The 17,369-nt window shown below is 39.1% G+C and overlaps 2 protein-coding genes and 1 pseudogene across 5 annotated transcripts in view; 1 reads left to right on the top strand and 2 right to left on the bottom strand.

Moving 5' to 3' along the window:
- ATG12 (autophagy related 12) overlaps nucleotides 1–17,369 on the bottom strand; it is a 1,142,999-nt gene that overhangs the window by 813,711 nt on the left and 311,919 nt on the right. The gene's annotated exons all lie outside the window — the stretch shown is intronic.
- SEMA6A (semaphorin 6A) overlaps nucleotides 1–17,369 on the bottom strand; it is a 133,835-nt gene that overhangs the window by 113,297 nt on the left and 3,169 nt on the right. The gene's annotated exons all lie outside the window — the stretch shown is intronic.
- LOC126956259 (40S ribosomal protein S14-like) lies at nucleotides 8,655–9,143 on the top strand (annotated as a pseudogene).

Genomic DNA, 17,369 nt, shown 5'->3' with positions numbered 1-17,369 from the left:
GAAAAAACCAACATCCTTTCAACCAGGATGAATAGTACCATGATAAGATAGTTTCTCACACTCCATATGATATAGCAACCACGTCTATCATTTTTTTAAAATAAATAATTACAGAAATGACTGGTGAAATGTGTCCAGCCTTAGCTGGGTTAATACAGATTGTGTTTTGGAAATATCTGTAGTGGAGGATGGATCGTTCTTAAATCTGTATTTCTGGAGAGGAGTGGGAAAAAGAAGACTTCAATGGGTAATGATGGGAGGAGGGCCACAGAGAGCCCTGTAGTAAGAAAGGGCTTTCTACTGTAATAAACAGTAATAAACAGTAGCATCAGTAAAAGTGTTTTAAACCATACATTGTAAAACTACATCCTGCCTTAGAAAGAATTATTATTTGCCGGTACATAGATGGGTAACGGATTCCAACAGTATTAATAATAAGCCAGGAGTTAGAGTTTGTTCCCAACTTGCAAAATTGAGAGGAAAAAAAAGAGGAGAGAATGCTTACTCAAAAAGTGTCTCAGGCACTAAAAAGATAGTTGAACTGTTGAAATCAAACTTAATTGTATCCTGTACAAGTAGGAGCAAGCCCTATCTAATGATTTATGGGGCATCAGTTTGCCCCTGAAATATCCACTTTAAAACAGTTTTAGGTTTTTAAAATCCATTTAACAAAAATATTTCCACAAAACTACATCACAGATAAAATACACACATTTATTTGGAGGGGTTCATATGAAGATAATAGGTAACAATTTGTATAAAGTATTTGTTCAAAAAGTACTGCATAGCAACCAACTTTGTGGAGAAGATTCTGCGTTTTAAGACTTGCCTTGGTGAGAGGTGGGTGGTGAAGTCCAAATGATCCTTCCTTGGCCTACCTTCTTAAAAGGTTTCAATTAAGTACATACATACAAGCATATATACATATAAAACAAATATTCAATACCTTTTGGGAGTTTCATGTCAAGAAGCCCTGGAACCAAAAATCCCTGGCTATGGAGAAAGCTCAGTTCCCCAACAGGGCCTCCTCCCTAAGCCAGGAGAGGCAGGCTTGGGCATTGAGATGGTCAACAGCAGATGCAGCCCATTCCTGTCTTATTTGTTGAGATTGTCAGGAGGGTGCCAATTAGTGCCTATTTTGATGAAGGTTTTTGTGTTGTGAACATCTGTCCACTAGCATCTGGTCAGGGCCCAAATCCATTTCGCAAGAAACACCAAACAGCTGTCAGATGGTTCTGACTTTGGGTGAATACCAAATGAACACAATCCTCTCTGCTACTGGGAAGGAGGGGCCCCAGTTCCCATTATCCAGCTCCAGAGACACCCAGTCTCCAAGCTGTTGTTAGCACATTCCCTAACCCCTGACCAACAAGTTCCTTATTTTTGTGAATCACATTCTGCCCACCCGTAAACTGGAATGGATAAAGCCACAATTAACTCTTGTTTGCTTGAGAGCTAATGATCAGTTCAACCTTTGTTTCTCTTCTTGACTCACCCAACTTCTTTTCTATCTCCTCATTACACCTCAGTGAAGTAAGGGTGAAGGCAGGCTCAGAATAGGGCTTTACTTTCCAAATTACCCACTTTGCTGTTTAGTGGTTCAACTATTTGATTTTGTGAAGGACAAGTATTTAAAGCCCATGACTCAATTTGACAATTCAGTTTATTGGTACAAGTAGTTAATGCCACATATAACAAAGTTTTATTATACAAAATAAACTTGTTTGTATCTATACATTGGTTTTGAGTCAAACATTAAGTTAACAGAGCCAGGTGCAGTGGCTCATGCCTGTAATCCCAGCTACTTGGGAGGCTGAGGCAGGAGGGCCACTTGAAGCCAGGAGTTCTGGACTAGCCTGAGCAACATGGCAAGATCCCCTCTCCAAAAAAAAAAAAAAAAAAAAAATTGTAAAAATTATCCAGGCTCAGTGTGCACCTATAATCCCAACTACTCAGGAGGATTACTTGAGCCCAGGAGCTCGGGGCTGCAGTAAGCTATGATCATGCCATGCCACTACACTTCAGCTTGGGCAACAGAAGGAGATCAGTCTCTAAAAGATAAATACATATTTTTTAAAAATCTAATTAATTAACAGAGATCTTTGGGCCCTCTTTGTTAGTGAAAATTCCTGAGTACTGTGTTTCCAAATACACAATCTACATTACCTACAATCTAAACACTGCATTCAGAACACTCATCCAGTGAGGAAACACTTGATATTATGACCTCAGAGTTTCTTCCTCTGAGAACAGAAGACAGGAAGGCTATAGCTCAGGGCCTCATGGGCCTGATAAACATAGGCTCCTAACTGGGCACTGGACCCAACAAAGGCAAATAAAAACTGTAGCAAAACACAGTCACCTAACCCCTAATGCCTTATTTAATATTTTAGAAATATCCAATAGGATCTAATTTAGCTCTCTGCACATGGTAGGCATATACTATATTTCCTAAATAACATGAAATCATGATTATTTACTCAGTTATTTTAAACCAAGCTCTGACACACAAAAGAACATAGAGACAGAAACTGACAGAAAGATTCATCTGGACACTATCATCTCCTCATCATCCTGTCTTTTTAGTTTTACTTGTCAAGAACCCATATCCTGCTGGTGACAAAAACATTGAATTTATCTAATTATATTAGGAGGATTTGGTGTCAAATATTAATAGCTAATTTTTATTGTACCATCATTCTGGTGCATACTGTTTCATTTAATCATCAGACTCCCTTTATGAGGTAGGTGCCATTAGTATCTCCCCTTTACAGATGACGAATACGAGGCGCAGAGATGTTAAGTAATGTTCCCAAGATCTCACAGCCAATAGAATAGCAACCTCCAGAGCCCATACTTTTAACTACTCTATCGTAACACCCCTCTAGAAGAAAAGCTGACTTCCAAGTGTCATTTTGGTGTTCAGCTTCATTTTGTGTGTGTCTAGCACTAATATGGTTTTAGTTGTTCTTCCTGATCTAAGTTTCAAAACTGGAAAATCACCGTTACCAGTAACCATTTTTATAGAACACACGTCAGTCACTCTGCTGCTGTGAGCTGGATGTACTTGGAGTGTTGCAACGTTACCTTCATAATCCACTGAGAATGCCATCATTATACACGCAAAAAAATAGCTACTGTGTCTGAAATTTACTCTCCCCACTTTCTGCAGACTCTGGTGTATGCTTACTCTTCATCCAAGAAAAAGCAGAGTTGGCACTATTGTCAGAAAAGTACTTAACACCACCGTTTAGGTTGCGGGTGTGCTTCTCTTCTTAATATCTTTAGAGAATAATCTGTAAAATGCTTGGATCTACTCTTTGAAGGTTTGGAATAGAAAAATGTGTTTAAGTTTGAGAACTCCTCTCTGAGGACTAATTATATCATAAACTTTGAGGCTGTCTGGTCAAACACATCCCACCCAATGGTGGTTGAAATACTTTTCTTTCTGTTTTTTGAGAAAGTCTCACTCTGTCTCCCAGGCTGCTGTGCAGTGGCACAATCTCCACCTCCTGGGTTCAAGCAATTCTCATGCCTCAGTCTCCCAAGTTGCTGGGATTACAGGCGTGAGACATCACTCCTGGCTAATTTTTGTATTTTTAGTAGAGACGGGATTTCACCATGTTGCACAGGCTTATCTCAAACTCCTGGCCTCAAGCAACTGGCTTGCTTTGGCCTCCCAAAGTGCTTTTCTTAATACTTGTAATTTTTAGTTAAACTAACTGAAGAAGTTCTTATAGCTTTATTTAGACAGAGCTTATTTTATCACATGTAGCTTTTTTGCACATACAAAATAGAAAATAAAAGTGAAGTTAATTGGTTAAGGTAGTCCTAAAACCTGTGTTAGACTTCGTATTCCGGATATGGCTTCAATTCACAGTCATCGGTGTGTGTTTTTTCTAATGTTGTCTTCTATGCCATCAAGAGCACTGGTGATGTGCACATTTTAATTTATTCAAAATCTTTCAAACTATGTATCATAAACTTAACAATCTAGCTGCTGACTAGATGGTAGCATCCTCTGTGTATTTTGTCACCTTTCATGGGATCTAAACAAAAGTGCTTGTGCTGAGATTCAGTAACACTAGAGGGCAGCCTCCAAGTAAAGTTTGAAACAAGCGATAGCACAACTATGCAATAATGTGGCATGTAATAGATAAATAATCTATAATTCAGTTTCTCGGCATTATGATACCAACTCAAATACGGTGTCCCAACATTTTTTAAAAATCAAATCATTCCTTAATTTTTACTTCTAATATGCCTTTAAAATAAGACATCCAAGCAAACAGTTTCATAAAGGTTCTCTAGAACCTTTCTAGATATTCGGTTTGTTAAAGCCCCTTGAAAATAGTTGATTTTTCCAATCCTGTTTTGTTTTCCTTTTGTTACTCATCTTCTTTTTAAAATACAGAATGAGAATAAAAACATTCATGTTACAAGTTTTATTTAGAAACCCCACAAAGAAAAATGCAACATGAAAGATAAATATAGAATACCCATCTTTTTTAATTTTTATTTTGCTTTAAGTCCTGGGATACATGTGCTAAACGTACAGGGTTGTTACATAGGTATACATGTGCCATGGTGGTTTGCTGCACCTATGAATCCATCATCTAGGTTTTAAGCCCCGCATGCATTAGAGAATACCCATCATTTAAGGATTCTTTTAAATAGTATAAGTATTAGCTAAACTAGTAGAGACATCAAAAGATTCTTCTGGACAACTGTACCGTATCAACACTTAAAGGTTGAAACCATAAAATGAAATTTGTGATTCCCCAATCATCTATGCAATGAAGATTTACTTATTCCTAAGTAAAATATCACTGAACACATTTTCCTGTCCACTATATAAGCGGTGTTCAATTTTAGCACAATGCAGCAAAAAAAGAAAAAAAAAAGGCCTAACTGTCTGATTAACACTGTCTTATTAAATCAACACAATTTAAGCGTTGTGTTTTGTGAACTACATCATCTGTAACATCTCAGTTGCACATGGCAATTTAAAAGATAAATACTCATATAAATATGCCCAATATTGAGATGGGGTGAGAGGGAGAACACATGTATATCTAATTTCAGAATTTAAAAACTTTCATAAAGTAAAATTGTTTGGAATGAAATAAACAGGAACTAGGTGGCTCCATATATGCCCCAATTTTTACATGAACAGACCATTTAGCGCTTGGTCCTCCTGCCCATTTGTAACAGTGGTTTTTATAGATGCAATGAACGTGCTTCCGTCTTCCTCGTGTTAGCCACCTCATATTATGGTATGAATCTCCCTAAGGTTGAAGAAAGTGGTCCCAACTGCCAGATCAAATGGCGACAGTTTAAACATACTCAATCTTAAAAACTTTAGCACTCTTTGTGAAGAGCTGAGGGTGAGCACAATAGGACTAGTGAAAGATTCTCCCCCGGCCTGAAAGCTTGGGAGGATGAATAACTCCTCCCTCCTCAGGCCCAGTCCCAATGCGCCAGAAGATAGTTACCCCCCTGAGATTGAGAGAGGCCATCAGGATATCACGTAGCAATTACGTCAGACTGGGACACTTCCTGTTTAGAGGAGACTATAAAACCCCTGCCCCGTCCTCACTTGGGGCTGACGCCATGTTAGGCCTCAGCCTGTCTGCAGCTAGGGTCTCATGAAAACAGCGCATTGCTCCACACCGACCTGTGTTGTTTGTTGGTGTGCTCTCGGAGTTCCGACCAATAAGAGAGCGTTGCAACTAGGTGTTGGACTTTGGTGTTGTGCTTATTATGTGTCACTTAAATACGGTTTATGACAGCAGTTAAATGTTTTGTCTGTAAACCTGGGTTCCTGTCCTGGCCAATGCCACAACCATCCACTCAGCTCCCCAGAGGTGATACCTTGGAACCATTTTTTACTCCTTCCCCTCCCTTACCCGACACATCCAACTGGCCCCAAATCCTGTTGGCTGTACGATGCCAACATACCCAAAATCTGTTTCCTTTCTCCACTCACAGTCCTAGCAGATTTATACTTCTAAAACACGTATCTGGTGACATCATCCTCTTGCTGAAAAGCTTCAGCCACCTGCAGCACCCTGGGCAGAACCCTCCACAAGCTGCCTCAATGCCTCCTCTGTCTTCAGGGCTTCCCCACATCATGTTGTCCCTGTGCTCCAGTCACCAGGAGGGTCCCTTGCTGTTCAGGGGCCAAGTCCTACATTCCCCATCTCTGGGCCTTGCTCCTGCCTTTCCCTTCACCCCACTGTTCCTCCTCCCCCTTGCCTCCCAAATGCGGAGACCTCACTCCGCAATTGAAATGCTTCCTCCTTCAATGGAGCCCAGCCTGATCTCCCAGCTGGACAGAGCCACTTTTCGCCTTCTTAGCATCTTCTGCATTCTGCATTTGGGACAGAGAATAGTCATACCTTACACTAGAAAGATTTTTCACATCTCTACCTTCTTCACTAAAATGTGGGCCTACAGTAGGTACGCAAGCAGTAAATTCTGAACTAGTTCATCGCTGTCTCTCTGCAGTGTGTAGAATTTTTCCTTGCCAAGAGTAGGTGCTAAATATATTATCTATTGAATTAAATTGAGCTGCTGCTTTCACTAGATCTAGTAGCCTGAACCAGAGTACAATGACCTTTGTCAGAGGGAAGATTCACTTAGGTTGTGCCATGCAGTCTATTTCATTCCTTGCTAAAAACGTGTTTGTTTTATAGGTATGAGTTGCAAGTCCCAGGAGGATATTCCTGACAGAGTATCTAATTCAAACTTCTGTCCCTCCAGTTCTACCCTGTGCCAGGGTCAAAACTGCCACCCTTATGTAACTATTTATTTTTATCCCGACCATAAAATAGGACTAGAATCCCAAATAAAATCACCTACCATTTGCCATTTGATATTTCTTAGGGTGACTTTGACTCAAGACCCTAAGAACCTCCAGAGACAGTGAGTGTCCCCTCCTAGCAATGGTATTTCACTGAGAAGTAGGAATTTAGGTCCCGGTTGCACTAAAACCTCAGATGAAATCCTCAAAAAGCTACTTCTAAACTTGTTCTGTGTCAGGATTCACTTCTGTGTAATAGGAGCCATGTGAGAACAACTAGGATTGGACAATTTTAATACTTTTTAAATTTTAAATACTGAGTAAACAACACAGCGATATGGAGGAGCACAAAACTCAGATTCATATGGTTTGGGACCTTGTCCAGGCCCTTCCCTTACCAGAGGTGTGCTCTTAGGCAAATTACTTGACCTCTTTGAACCTGTTATCTCATCTTTAAATTGGGTGTAATAATACCTATCCTGCCTAACCTGGAGGGTTGTGATAAGACGAAATAAGGCAATGTTTATAAACACACTTTGAAAAATACAAGCACTATATAAACAGTCTTTATTGTTAATAATAACACCATTAAATACAGTCAGTAAGGCTGACTTCTAATTGTATTGTAGAACTCAGCAAGACTAATTTGGGGAAACGTATCTCCTTCCTGGGCAGAACAGCCCTATCTAAACACCTCAAAGCTGGGAGCCAATCTATTCTCTCCCCAACAAGGTGCCACCCAGGAAGGTGTGTTGAGCACTTTAAACATGGCCAAGGAAAAACAATAAAAGATGCAAATACATTATGATTACTTTTCACAGAACAGGCAAGTTAAGACTAAGTATGGTTGACGACTTGCATTGTCCTATTCGTACATTTAAAATGCTTTCATGTTCTACACAGAATTTGCATTTCAATAACAATGTGATAATGTCAAGTTATTCACAACATTTCAAAGGCTTGTCTTGCACACCTGGCATGTTGGAAGATCTGCTGGAGAACTCGATGTAGCTGTTTTCTAGCAGCAAAGGCAATTACATTGTCCTTTTAATTCTTGGGAACGGATGTGTTTGGGCAATATTAACAGGTTTTGTGTTTTGGACACAACAAAATATGAAAACGAAAGCATCACACTCGGAGATATCCCTGGAGAATTAATTAACCAGCATATTGAACATGGTGAACTTCCCCTCATCACAAATGAGAGGAAACACCTTGTAGATAAAAGTTGACTTTTTAATAGAAACCTTTCCCTGTACTCTGAACATCCCTTTATAATTAAAAAAAATGTATCCAAAAGATGTGTTACCTTTTCTCTTGACTACATATGAAACTACTCTGCTTTTTCTAACTTTTGACATCTCCTCCTTGGACAGAGGTGGGATCATGCAACAGAGAGGACGTTTTTTCTATTAAAAGTAAAGCCATACTGCATGCGGTCAGACACATACTCTAAAACTTATTTTAGATAACCACTACCCTGGAACACAGTACAGCAAATATTATGAATCAATTTAATTTCGGTAATTTCTCATTAAGGTGCCTACAGATTGGTAAGTCTAATTGTAAAAGCTAAGTATTTATAATTCATAAGCATAATTACACTAAACTAGATGGGTTATATGCTATTAGGGTTTTGTATAAGCTACAAAATAATTGTTCACAGAGAAATTTAATTCATAAATTGGAATTAATATATCTAGCCTTTATTAGACCCTCTAGTTAAAAGTTGAATGTAAATAGCATATTAACATCCTTATTTAGGTTTTTGATATCTGCTCTAAAACTCATGACACAGGAAAAAGTACTTTTAATCAAAAATAAGGCCCACTCTTTCCGGTGTGGAGTCTGGAGACAACGTGCAGAAATGGCACCTCGAAAGGGGAAGGAAAAGGAAGAACAGGTCATCAGCCTCTGACCTCAGGTGGCTGAAGGCGAAAACGTATTTGGTGTCTGCCATATCGTTGCATCCTTCAATGACACTTTTGTCCATGTCACTGATCTTTCTGGCAAAGAAACCCTCTGCCGTGTGACTGGTGGGATGAAGGTGAAGGCAGACTGAGATGAATCCTCGCCATATGCTGCTATGTTGGCTGCCCAGGATGTGGCTCAGAGGTGCAAGGAACTCTGGGCCACAGGAGGCAATAGGACCAAGACCCCCGGACCTGGGGCCCAGTCGGCCCTCAGAGCCCTTGCCCCCTCTGGTATGAAGATGGGGCAGATTGAGGACGTCACCCCCATCCCCTTTGGCAGCACCCACAGGAAGAGGGGTCGCCGTGGTCGCTCTCTGTGAACAAGACTCCTCAAAATATTTTCTGTTAATAAATTGCCTTCATGGAAAAAAAAAAAAAAGATGCCCAATTCTCCACATTGTCTACAATATTCCCTAGTTTTTATGTTTAGTACTTTGTAAAGGGTACACTTGGACAATGGAAATGCTACTAGGTCCAGTACTTCTGTAGTATGCTTTTATTTGAAAGAACTGGGGCACCACTTAAAATCTCATTCAGTCTTTGGAAGGAATGGCCTCAAATCCAGCCAGAAGCCAGTAAATATCAGCAATTTTGATAGGTAAATTCCTTTAGAATTAGAAATGATTCCTCTGAAGATTCAAATACTCCACACCACTTACAAATTTCAGTTGTTCCCCAAGTGATATTTCATTCTTTGTATGACCATTCTGAAATGATGTAGAATCACATTTTTCATTGTAATGAGAATCTAGTGTGGTTTGCATGGCAAGACAAAAGAAGCAAGTTCATGTCACTACTGGCTGAAAATACTCTACCTAAATACAGCCTTCAAGGCATACAAAAGAAAATCTGTAATCAGAAATCATTAATTAAGGTTAATTAAAGTCCACATTGTATTTGACTGACATCCATACAAAAAGTACTCTTTACTTTTCTTAAGGCTACGTGTGCAATATTGTGTCTAACCCGACACCCAAGAGTAATCACAATCTTGTTATCATTTGAGAGGAGAATGAACTCAATTCAACAAAATTCTTTTTAATGAAAAAAGCTTTGATCTTAGTTAGTCCCACTGTTCTCCTCCATTCCATGTCTTTTGTTGTTGTTTAAACATTTAGCCTATGCAAATACGGTAAAATGAACAGAATCTATTTTCTTACCCTGCTAAATAATCAGGGGTCCATAATACTGAATTTACAAATGCACATTTTCTTTGCTTCTTGGAGATATCTGAGGGGAAGTGGAGAAGGGCTGGGAGATAATTGAAGCCTCTGGGTGAGCCAGACCACATGATCAAAAACTGCTGTGACACTTAAAAGTGTTTCTCCACAAGAAATTCCGGTGCCTAGAAGCCTGGTGAAGCCAGTAGCAATTAAGGCCATGTTATCCTTTTAATTTACTTCACATTATTGGCCTCTAAAATCAATCCTTTAGTGTGGTTGGGTAAGGGATGGGTCAACAAAATAGGCACGTGCATTAAAAATGCTTGTTGATCTTACACAAAAATTTTGGCAGGCTGGATCTGGAGAAATTTAAAACGCTGCTTTGAAGCTCACTCTGAAATAAAAACTAGTCATTTTCTAGTAAAAAGGAAAAAAATATGACTAATTTTCTAGATTAGTCCCATTTGTAAGGAATTCAAAGTTTCTTCTTCTAAATCAGCCTAGATTTTCATTTATGCTTTACATGTCTTGAATTCAGCACTGTTTGCTTCCAGTGTGAGATTATTTTATGTTTTAATCTACAAAGGAATTAAATTGCTTGGCTTAGACTGGCAGGAGTCCTTGAAAGTCCACTTGAGAAATGGAAACTGAAACATGAAGTGTACCACTATCTGTTACACAAGGCCAAATTTGCCTAACAGAAGCAAGCTGTGTTCTACATCACACGTGAAGCACATAAATCACCGGAATGTGGGTATGTGTATCACCCTCTTACAGCAATTTACTCCCCAAATCCTTTCTTGACCAAGTCACACAACGTATACACCACTGGAGAACATTTTCTAATCAACCCTACAGTCACAAACCTAAAAAAAAAAAAATAGCAAAATATTGAAATTATTAAATAAATGAAAAATGTTCATATACTATTCAAGAGTTGACAAAGCAGCAGACCCACCGTCCAAAATGTATGTGCCTTTTGTTGCAAAATACAGTAAAATGGTCTGTGGCTCCTTAGCAATGAGTGTCAAGCGTAAAAAAGGAAAGGTTAAACCTGAAGTAAAGCTCTACATGTTTCCATTGCCAAAATAACACACAACACACAGCAATCATGATGTCATTTTATTTATTTAGTAATCTGCAGAGCCAAAACGAAATTATGAAGCTGAAATTTTAAGCAAAGTCGTGAATGCCCTCATTTACCTCCACATTTGTGAATAGCCTTAATGAAGAGTTTGCACCCCTTTGCTTTCTTGTTGAAATATGAAAGTGACATCAGCCTCTGGACTGTATTTTGATTTTTTTTTTTTTTTTTTTTTTTTTTTGCCAGCAAGACTGAGCAAGAGGCAAATCCTGGAGTAAATATCAGCTGGATGTGCACATAACAAGGTCCAGGGAGACACTCTCAGAAGTTGCCTCTTTTAATCCAACACTGAATTATATGAGAAGCGGTTTTCAGTTTTTCAGAGCACAACTGCCAAAATAACTGCGAGGCTTGCAAGCCCTAGTATATCTCAAACCTTTCCCAAGACACCCCAACACTATCTGAGGCACTGAAACTATGGCAACCGAATAAGAAAGCAGCCTCCATGATTAATAGATGAAGATCCCAGCGACAGTGTCTAGCTAGGGCCATCATTCATGATACAAGAAGAATTAGCACAGAATCCATCTCGAAAACCATTAACAAGTATTCTTATAAAAATCAACTCCACTGCCATTCTGCCACGTATACTTGAGTTTAGAATGCTATAAACAATTTGGTTTCTATTTATCACTCACTATGCAGGAATGAGAATGTTCTTGGAAACTCAGATGCTCATGTTTTAAAAATAGTGAAAGGCTTAATAGAATGGTTTTCCACCTGGGTATTTGAGGCCTAAGAACAAATACATTGAAAAACCAAAATATGTGAATGAAGTCAAGTGGCTCTCTGGGTAGAAAGGCGGAGGGACAGTTGTAGAATTGTTTTGAGTGTTTTTTTGTGGAATGCAATTTTGTGTAAAGCATTCCATTTTCAGGAAAGGAACATTTCCATTCAGCAGCTCAATCAGTATTCTCTCAGTTTCCTCATTCAAGGACAGTAGGAGTCTGGGGGAGGGGCAGGGAAGTGCTGAAGTCGCTGCAATATTAATGAAAAGATTGAATATTCTTCTTTAAAAAACGAATCAGGAATAGGAACAGGGGAAGAAGAATGGATCCATCACAGAGAGCTTGTCTGTAAAACTCTCATAGAACATTAAACCATAATTAATACAATCTTTATTTCTTCCCAGTCTCTAACAATGTTTATTTTCCAGTGGCATGTTTTCATTGTATTTAATGCCAGATCCTGTTCTGTTCTATAAATGCTTCAAATCAAATCATGGCCAAAGGCTGGTCTTTGAAGCGTAGAGGGGCAAAAGGGCTAAGAAAGGGGTGAACAGCACCAATTTTAGAGCTGCTTCTGCTAAATTTTTTTAATTGGCATGGGTTCTTTGAATTTAATTTTCTACAGATGACAATTATAGGTTAGTTGGAAATTCCTAGAAAGCACCCAGGAATATTAAAAGAAAGCTTCAAGTCTACAGGCTGCGTGAGGAAATATCTATTACTAACAATACTTTCAAAGCAACAGTCACCATACCGGCTGCTAAGAAGGATCTGAAACTTCAGTCCTTGCAGCATGTTAATTACTGATTTATCTCACACTCTTTCCATTCCCTTTCCACTTACAGAGTTTGAGAACATTTTATTTCCTACATGAAAATAACTGTAACTCTAAGCCATGGAGGCATTCCTAGAAAACATAATGGTAGCAGGGAATTGTGGTGATAACATCAATTTATTTCCCCTTCAGCTGTGCCTTTTAGAAGTCAGATTTTTCTCACTGATAAGAACTTGTATGACTATCATTTGAATCAAATTTCAGGTTTTGTAGTAGTGTGTCTGTCAGTAGAATAACTGCTATCTCTACTGGGGTCAGCCAATTATTTCCTGCCTTTGGTGTGGAAGGCAGTAGTTTGCTTTTGCTGGGAGATTCACACTCTCCCAAACTGATTTCAAGCTTGGCCAGGGAAGAGTGACTTGGCAGATGCATGGCCACCCTGAAGACCTTCTTGCAGAAGGCCTAGCCACAACCTCCTCAAGGGTTCCAATCAGCAGCCGGGTTTCTCTCCTAAGACAGGTGTGGTCCTTGGGAATTCAACTCATCCCTAAAATAGTCATTATGGGTTGAATTCAGATTCTAAACGTAGGTGCAGAGTGTACATTTTCTTACTAAAATGTTAATAAGTGACAGCTATCATTTTAAAAAAGCTATCCCTTGGGCTCCTATTTGATATAAGGCTCTGCTTCTTGTTATTATTATTTTTTATATATAGTGTTTTTTTCCTTCCATGTTTCGGGTGTGATATTTCAAATTCCAAAGTTTCCCTGCTTCCTGTTTCCCTGCAAGTGTCGTGTTCACATGCTCCTCAACTTAAAACCCAAGACATTATGGCCTGTTTATGGTATGAATGTTTATTTCTAGTCCAAAGGTTGTTTCCTTTTGCATCATCTCTTTATATTACAGATTCAGAGCCATTTCCTTTTGTACTATTTCCCCTGCCCCCCACAATAAAGGTACTATCTGCTTTTTCAAAATCCATTCCTAGGGCATTTTTCATAACTACTCTTACTCAAGTAAAAATAATACCTTATGTTGAATGACTGCTTGTTGTGTGCCCAGCATTGTGACATGCATTTTACAGATGTTACTGTGCTATGCATTTTAAAGATGTTATCACATTTATTCTTCTCAGAACCATAACATTATCATCATACAAGCACTTTGCAAATGAAAACTGAAGGAGAAAAGAAACTGGCTTAAAGTCCCACTGTTAGTAAATGGCAAAACAAATCCATGTATATTGTCTGTCAAAAAAGCATGACTTCAGCAATGCCTCTAGAGCTGTCCACTACATTCCCTCCAACACTCCCTTCACATTTATTAACTTCATGCCACAAAATCTAATGAATTTGGCCTTGTTACAGCAAAGATGGAAACTTCTAGTAGTCCTAGTTCACCCTGACATATCTGTGTTACATTAATGATTACATTGATTTGAACTATTTCAGAATTTAACTGAGCAAAAACAATTACCTTACTTTTAAAATAATTCCTGGCAGAGTGGCACTCCCATGACCTTGCCTGATTTAATGATCATGTTGAAAGCAATGTTTCCTTGACATGGTTGGTGTTCTAATTAATAAAGTTGCTATCCATGCTCTAAGTGAACTGTACAATTTCAATGAATTCAAACATATTATTTAGTTGCATGATGTGATTTACACTAAAACTACATGAACAGTGTATATTCTTCTAAAAATAATTTAGAAGATGAAGTAGGATCTCTGTTATATCCAGGGTCTGGAGTGGGAAAGAGGGGGTTAACATCAAACTTCCCAAATTTCCAGAGTGCGTGTAATATTTCGCTAAATACATTCACATTCATGATTTCATATTCTCCCAGCAATCCTATAAGTTGGGAAGAATAGGTTTACTATTCACAATTTTCAGTTAAAATAATGCAGCCTCAGGGAAGTTAAGTGATTTGTCCAAGGTAGTAAGAGTCTGGAACCCAAGTCTTCTTGACTCCAAGTGCAGAATCCTCAACAGCAGATATACTGTACGGGTACGGGGAAGAAACATGGGTTAATAAAGTATGCTATATTCTCCTGACGGAAAGTTGAATTTTAAAACTACTATTAGCAAACTCCAAAAAAACAAGAACATTCTGTGGTCAGTGGTTAGAATGCAGAACAAATGAGGCCAGGGTCAAAAGCTCAAGCCCCATAAATGCTGGCTGTCTTCTTAGCTCTGTTTCTTGGCAAGTTGATTTTACCTAACTCAGACTCCCTCCAGTTACAACCAGGTGTCTCACAGATGTGTGCTCTTGGACACAGGAGGGGACTGGGTGAGAGTGTGGGAATGAACAGGCTCCAATCCATCACTACCACTGGAAAAACAACACAGTGAATGTTCCACTAATGATGCATGATCCATACCACCTATGTGCTTGGAAGATTATACACACACACACATTCATGCATGAAGTATCTCATTTGATAAAAACATGATATAAAAGGCAGACAAAATAGATAAAATAAAGACTAGTTGTTTGCAAAAAAAGATTCACTGTTTATTCATTCAACAAACACTTGTTATGGATGGCCCATGATGTGCCAGGCACAGTTTTAGGTGCCAGAGTGAATAAAACCTAAAAATGTCTATCCTTATGGCATTATGTTCTAGTGGAAGACAGAAAATCAACAAGGACAACATATAGTTTGTCAGACTGTGAAAAATGCTAAGAAAAAAATAAGGACTGCCAAGCAGTGGGGAGTTCTGTGGGAAAGAGTAAAGTAAATAAGGGGATCAAAAGGCTTCACTGAGAAAGTGACATTTGAACAGAGACCTGAAGAATGTGAGAAGCAAATCATGTAGCTATCTGGGGAAAGAACCATCCCAAGGCATGAAAGAGTAAGTCCTTGCAAAGGCCCCCAAGTATATGCCATGCTTGACAAATTCAAGGAAGCCCAAGGGGTGGAGGTCAGAGAGGCGGGAGCCTGAGTGCAGATCATGTGGGGCTGCAAAGACCAAAGGAAGGACTTGGCTTTTATTGGAATAAGATGGGAAAATATCTGAGCGGAGTAGTGATCTGATAGGGCTTAGTTTAAGAAAAAAATCACTGCTGTGTTTTGCCTGTTGCATTGAGAAAAGAGCAGAGGCAGGAAAGCTAGTTGGGAAGCTGGCATGAAAACCTAGCAGGAGAGGACCATGGCTTGGCCAATGTGAGGGCCACACAGAGGAGGATCACCTGAAGGAAGCCGGCAGGCATTCTGAAGGTGGAGCCAACAGCATTGCAGCCACCATGGATGTAGGTGTGAGAGAGAAGCTTCAAGGAGAACTAAACTCAGGCCAGCAACTCAAAGAATGGAGTTGCCATTTACTATGATGGAGAAGATTATGAGAAAGGCAGATATGGGGGAGAAAGATACAGAATTAGGTTTTTTAAACCTAAATTTGAGACCTCTATTAGGTTCAGGAGGAGCTGCCTACCCACTAAGCGCTGGTTTTTTGTGAGGTCCAGGAGAGAGGTCTAAGCTGAAGAGGTTACTTGGGAATCATCAGTGTATTATGGTTTGATATGATACCCTCTATTGGTGTAAATGGAATTATTGTAATAAAGTTTTGCAAGAGCTCATCTGTTTCACAAAGCAAGATACCCTTGTGTATAGACTATATGCAACAGTCCCATGGTCAGAAGTCCTGAACTCCTCCCCTTGAGGTTTGTGTGGTATGACATCTCATTTGCTCTTTTCAAAGGGATTAAATGCCCCCCTCCTTTCTCCACCTTACCATATCCCCAAGAGGCAACCATGTGGTTGCCAGCAGAGAATAGCTCAGTTGCTCTTGCAGCACATTTTAAAGCAGATGAGAAAAGCCTTCATGCTGAAATAGAAATATCTCAGAGAAAACTTGGCTCCAAGGCATCCCAAGAGAGTGGGGGGTCCTGATATGGGAGGGCCCAGCAGAATGCTTCAAGGCATCACCTTCCTCGACATGCACAAATGTGGCTGCCATAACACAAAGCTCCTATATAAATATGTCAAGGAGCACTCGTCTACTCTAGGAGGACAGAAAATTGTCTAAACCTAAAGAAGGGTGTGGAGAGGGGCAGTGCGGAGATAGGCTTTCCTAGGCATTGCCTTACACAAATGGCAGATGCCTAATTAAAGCATTTGCAATTAGCTTAGCTTGTTCTGTGATTCCTTCCTGCAAACAAATAAGATGGAGAGACTATATTAGCTCTTGGCAATCTAGTTCTAAAAAAACTTTCATCCCATCATCACTCTTTTGTCCTGTTCTGAAAAGAGCTGAACCACAATGTACACAGAATAAACTATCTGACTTAACTCCTGGTTCAAAATAGTATTTTTCCTTCCATTTTATATAGGAGTAAAGCATGACTACTTATTTTGAATCTAATACAAGTTCTTAATTTGGATGCCTTATTTTTATTTGGTGAAGATAACAGTCTTCCTGATTCTCGCTATGCTTCTGATTCAACACATTAGACTTCACTGTGCAATGTTACCCGCCTACTCAAAATACAATTGCTGTATGTGTTTAATGTTGGAAAAAGCATTTACTAAATTTTGGAAGAACTTGAGGGGTGTGTGTTTGTGTGTAAATAAAAAGGTGCACTTATTGATGCCTTGTAATAACCACTCACTTGATGGCATATATATTTTTTTCACTGTAGGGAAAATAAAGAAGTCCACTCTGAGTGGAAAAACTATTTCATTCATTCGACATTTACTTGACTGTTTATAGTGATTCTTACAAAATTTTAACCTATTTAAGAGTAGTTGTTTTGTCCAGTAAGTATATTCAGCTGACGG

The sequence above is a fragment of the Macaca thibetana genome, chromosome 6, assembly GCF_024542745.1.
Source record: "Macaca thibetana thibetana isolate TM-01 chromosome 6, ASM2454274v1, whole genome shotgun sequence".
Lineage (NCBI taxonomy): Eukaryota > Metazoa > Chordata > Mammalia > Primates > Cercopithecidae > Macaca > Macaca thibetana.
Note: the sequence above shows the minus strand (reverse complement) of the source record. Positions and strands in the feature narration are given on the sequence as shown.